Below are 5,760 nucleotides of genomic sequence, written 5' to 3'. Positions count from 1 at the left end.
TGATGAACAATCCCTTTCTCCCATAGGGTCCTGCTTCTGCTGCAGGTCTCTCCCCAGAGAGCTAAAGGAGATACTTTCAGCTTCTGAGATGTTTCCTGTAGGCAGCATTGGCCTGGGTTTACAACCTCCAAACTTGCCAGCTCCTGTGGGGTTTCACTACCTGCACTGTCAGCCCCAGGGACTGATGAGCACAGACAAAACCCCACTGTGGCACACCCACAGACAGACATTATGGGAATGAACTCCCCGTCTCTGACACAGGGAAAAATCCTGTTGAACGTGACTCAGAGCTCAGCAGAACGCCTGCAGGTTCTGATCCTGCATCCATGTCAGTCACTCAGGGAACTCCTCTCCTTTTCACCAGCTCCTCTTGGCTTCCTAGTAAACAGCTATAGAATTGCAGGGTGGAAAATGCCCTGCAATTCTATATAAGTGTAAAGTTATTATTAAGAAATAGGCAAAGCACAGTAACCAGTGACTCACTAAGTTTAATGTGAGAAAACAAAGCTATCCTTCAATGGACCACATAGAGAGACAGCAATTATTGTAAACTGGAAAACCTTTTTAACATCCAGCTAAAAATGTGTGGCAAATAAAATCCATTGCCCACCAGGCTCAGTGATTATAAGTATCATTTGTTTTAGGATTTGTTTTCCCTCTTACAAATCATAAGACAGTCATTTAAACTAATAACAGGTGAGTTATAGGGATAATGGGATTTTTAATGAGCTGTTTCTGGTTGGGGGTTGCCTTTGCAGATACTCATCCACTGCATTGCAAATGCCAGTATTTAGCATTGAGGGATGTGGTGAAAAGTCCATTAGTCTAAATCTGCTTTAACTGGAAAACCAAACTTTGTTCTTGCAGTGTGTTTAGAATAACTCACCCAGGACTGTACTATCATTATATCACTTTATTCGAGGCACATACATTTGGACTGAACAGAATGAGAAAAAAAGATATAGTCAATATCTCTGGCATGATTAGATGAAGAAGAAAAAAAATTAAAGATGATGCTGACAAAGCCTTCCCCTTCATTGTACAGAATAGGAACTTGAAATTGTCCTTGCTGATACACTTGTGTAGTATTTAGACAATTTGAAGCTGTTGCTGTGGAAGATCACTAAGGTTTAATGGGACATTTCTTGATGACATTTAGTTTGCCTTCGCCTCCTGGTTTGTCTGAGATGACTGCTTTTTTTGGTCAGAAAGTACCAATTTCCCTCCAAAGCATGCTGTAACTCAGAAGCAGAAGACCTGCTCCTGAATTGCTACCCATGCAAAAAAATGCTTGCCCCAAAGGACCAAAATCCCACAGCACATTTAATTTCCTGCAATAAAAAAAAAAGCTGTGGTCCTTCATTTGAGATCTGTGTCTCCCATGATGTCTGGGCTGAGGCCTCAGGCGACTGAAGGATGTTGTGTATCCAGCTGAAAGAGCCCACCCCAGCCCACAGCCACCCTTCCCACAGCCACGGCTTTGTGCAAAATGACAGAGAGGGTAAAACGGCGAACGAGAAATCTCCTGAGTGAAAAGGAATTAGTAAAACCCCATATTCATGAAATATTGAGAGCTAATTATATGTGCATCGGAAACCTCTGGGGGAAGGGAGATGGAGGCCTTTCATTAGACGGTAACTGGAACTTTTTCATCATTTGTCTAGCTCAGGAATGTAAGGCTGCTGTCTGGAGAGGGATGTGGGATTTGACTGCAGGGCTGGGTGTGCAGGTGAAGTGCCATGCTAGCGAGTATTTCTATTGTACTCTGGCACATCTTGGAAAAGGCTCTCAGCTGCAGCAGCTCGGCAGGGCTGGATGCTCCAACATCTCCGTGCTCCCACTCGACCTCTTCACTCCGATGCACTGCAAGGAATCGTTCCCAAATTATATTTTCTTCCTCTCACACAGCCCCCAAAGGGGTCCAAAGTCCCATCCCTCACTTGAAATCTGGTCACGGTTTCTCGTAGAGGATGGAAACCCCAGCCTACACCAGGCTGTCTCCAGAAAGTTCACTTTCCTTGTTTTTGACTTGCTCTCTGCTCTTGCAACCGAAAAGAATGGCTTCTTATTGCCACTGCACCATCGGTCAAATTCAAGACCAAGCTCAGAAGCGGTGAAGACGAGGGCAGGTTTTTGTGGTGGAGCCAGAGGGAGGCTCTCAAAGGCAATCCCGCTGCGTGCCCGGCAGCGCGGGCGGGGGATGCAAAGTGTAAAAGAGGGGAAATTTCTCTCTCGAAGTTTTGCGGCGACTTTAGCCACAAGGATGCCCGGGGAAACTCATCCCAGATCTCTTCTTTCTGCCCTGTCTCCCTGCTGCCAGCCCCCCTGGCCGCACCCGCGGCCCTTCTCCTGCAGCTAAATTTATTTTCCCCTCGCGATCTCCTGGTCATCCTCACGCAGGGCAGCAGTCTCCCTCCCGGGGAGTGCCGGGACCGGCCGTCGCTCCGGGTCGTGCCTGGAGCCCCGCTGAGCCCCGCCACCCCCGCGGAGCCCCCGCACCCGCGGAGCTGCTCGCGTTGCTCCCGCGGTGGCGGCGGCGCGCCCCGGCCCTCGACACATAAATCAGCATTAAACCCATTCCCCCCTCTGATCCCCGGTGCCACCATCTATTACTCCCCCAGTGCGTTTTCTATCACCTTTTGTTAGAATTACACAGCCGGAAACTTAATTTACCCCGAGCTTTAAAGACAAATAAACCCCGCAGGCCGGTGGCCCAGCGATATGCCTGTTTACTCGCGCGATCTGTAGATTATTATGAATTGTTGTGATTTTCAAGCTGCTGGTGGTTTAAATACCTTCTTGGTTACTCTTCCTGCCCCGAAAAAAAAACAAATCCACCCACTCTTCCCGAACAAGGGCCAAGGAGCAGGAGACCATCTCACTTGCGCTGGGATTTATTTCCTTTTGCTATTATTGTTATTATTATTATTATTGAAATTTGGAGCGAGCGGGGTTTTCAATTGCTGAAATAATTGCTTGGGAGAAAGGTTGCTTAATCTGTTCATACATTATTGACTCGGGCTCCAATATTTGGCTTGCTGCTTTTTATCGTCAGAAGATCACGTACGAGAGTCTTTTGCATAACAATTTTTAAAGAGGACACATCCTTATATCAAAAGTGGACGTGACTTGAATTTTGTCTGCGTTTGTCCCTAAAATGACCCAATTCCGGTTACTGCCACTGGGCAGCAGTAACATCATTTCTCCAGGCAATAGACTTATTCTGCTTTACTCTCTGCCCCTTTCCCTGTCCCCCACCCCCAAACCAACACGTACTTTTAAAGCTGATTATTTTGTCTTGCTGCATTTTAGCACTACACACACTGTTTTCTCTCCCTGGGAACGGATGAGCAGAGACGAGCAAACCCAGCTCGTAGGAGCCACACGGATAATTAAAGCCGAAAGTTCCCAGGCAAGGCAGAAAGAGTGTCTTCAACGAAATTTTGCTGTGAGCCGCCGCAGAAAGAGCCCAGCGCCGGTGTCAGCGCCTCTAACCACCTCCTCGAACATCATTTCCCCGATGAGGATCAAAAGAGCCCCCCTCTCCCCTGCTTTTTCCAATCGAAATGGTGCTGCTTCCCAGCCACACTGGTCAAGTTAGTTCCGGAACAAAGGATGACAAAAACACAAAGGATTCTCTTCCCCCCTTTCTCCCCTCCTCAACTTCGCCGGTGCCTGCACACCGGCCCGGGGCAGGCCGGGACCCTCCCACCCGTGTCGCCTCCAGGGTCCGGGGCCCGTCTCGCAGCCACGGCCCGGCCCTGGGAGTGAGAAGTGACAGAACGGGGAGCGAAATGTTGTGGAGAGGGGCATGGGGCTCGGTTCCTCTCCAAAGCACTGAATGGGAGAGAGCCCTGAGCTGCCTGCCGACCGGAAGGGGAGAATTGGTGACATTCATGTCCCCGACACCAGTGCTGTCGTTTGGACCTCGGGGTAAAAAACTGGAAGAACCCCAGATCTTTGCAGGAGAACCCCAGCTATCCTTGCAGGCAGGCGCTTGGGGAGGGGTGTGCACCTGAGAGCAGAGGAGAGGACTCCGTGCGGGACCATTCCTCCACGCCAAGAGTTGAGCAAACTTTCCACGGCGGCGAACCCTTTGCTCCCGGGCAGGGGACGGGCGCGGGACTGGCAGGAGGAGCCCCTCGAGGCGGCCCTCGGGCAGAAGGGGAAGCCGGGGAGTAGTGGCGGAGGGAGGAGGTGCCCGTGTGCGATCTCTGAGCTAACAGCTACAGCCATTTGCACACGCGTGTGTGCGAGGCAATATTCCCCCACACGCCCGCTGCACACGCGTTCAGCTGCACAAATGCACCCGCAAACCCATTGCAGGCAAATGCAGAGAGTGCAGAAGGGCTGGGAGACACGGGGGGGCTGCGTGGAGCTGGACGCAGACAGCCCCTGCCCCTAAAGCCATGGCAGGCAGCGGGTGGGCGGCGTGGGCGCCAGTCCCGCGTGTGCCCCTTTGTCCCCCAAATATCCCGAATTCGGTGAAGGGAAAAGCTTTACTCCCACGAAGAGGCAGCCCTGCACCCACTAGAGCTGGGAATGGTCTCGGGGGTGTCGTTCCCAGCGTGGGGATTCGGTACCCTGATCGGGCAGGGAGCCCCCCTCAGGCCCGGGCGAGGACTCCCCCTCCGCCCGGCAGAGCCCCGCGGAGCCGCCCCGGGCCCGGCCCCGCCGCCGCCCGCAGGGTCGGGCGGCGAAAGTTTTCCCGACTCTTCCCTGGGCTCTACGGCTCCTGGAGCCGAGAGGGAAGCAGGGCGAGACATAGGTGGGAAGAGCTGGAGCAAATTGAAAACATATTTTAAAATGAGAGCGGGTCCGAGCCAGCCCGACCGGGTGTGCCGGTGACTAAGAGCACGGCGGGAGCGGGAGCGGGACCGGCCCGGCACAGCAGAGGCGGGTGCGGACCCCAAACCCTCCACGGAACTTTCAGCCCCTATTGGTAACGTCTTTGGCGAAGGGACAGGGCTATCTGTTCCGAAGTGGAGTAAAGCAGCGCTCAGAAACATCCACAGTAACTTAAACCATATTGCCAGGGAGCAGCCGGGGCCGGAGACAGCCGCCGGAGCTGCTCGCCGGGCGAGAGGATGCCGCTGCCCTCCGCGGATCCTCCCCCGGCCAGCTAGCGAGGAACATCTCCGGGAGCTGGGGCTTTTAAAGACAGCCGATCCAGGTGACTTGTGCAGCTCGCAGCGAGGTAGGGTGGGCTGCAGATGTGGGTGGGAGGCGGGAGGGGGCTTGAGAAGCAAATGGGAAGGGGTTTGCAGCCAGGCCACGGGAATGCATGCTGCGCGGGTTTCTGTCGGGCGGGCGGGGGGGTCGGGGCGGGCGGGCGGGGCGGGGAGGGGAGGGGCTGGGGAGGGCGGGGCGGGTGCGTGTCGGGGCGTGGCGTGGCGTGGCGGGTGGGGGCGTGGTGCGGTGCGTTCGGTGCGGGCGGTCGGCGCGGGCGGGCAAGGGGCGGGGCAGGGCGGGGCGGTCGGCGGGAGGGAGGTCGGGGCTGGGGCAGGAGGGGGGGACCGGGACGGGGCGGTGGGGCGGGGCCGAGGCGGGCGGATGAGTGGCTGGGGAGGCGAGGCCCGGGGCGAGGCGGGGCGCCAGCGGCGAGTAGGGGCGAGGGGGAGCGGCGCGGGCGGGAGGCGGGCCCGAGCGAGGGCGAGAATGGTGGCGGGTGTGGACACTTCCGGTAACGAGCGGGGCAGGGGCGGAAGGGAGGCGGGGGTGGCGCCGGGGGGAGGGAACGGAGGTGGGGATGAATAGGGA

Source organism: Serinus canaria, chromosome 7 (genome assembly GCF_022539315.1).
Source record: "Serinus canaria isolate serCan28SL12 chromosome 7, serCan2020, whole genome shotgun sequence".
NCBI lineage: Eukaryota > Metazoa > Chordata > Aves > Passeriformes > Fringillidae > Serinus > Serinus canaria.
Note: the sequence above shows the minus strand (reverse complement) of the source record.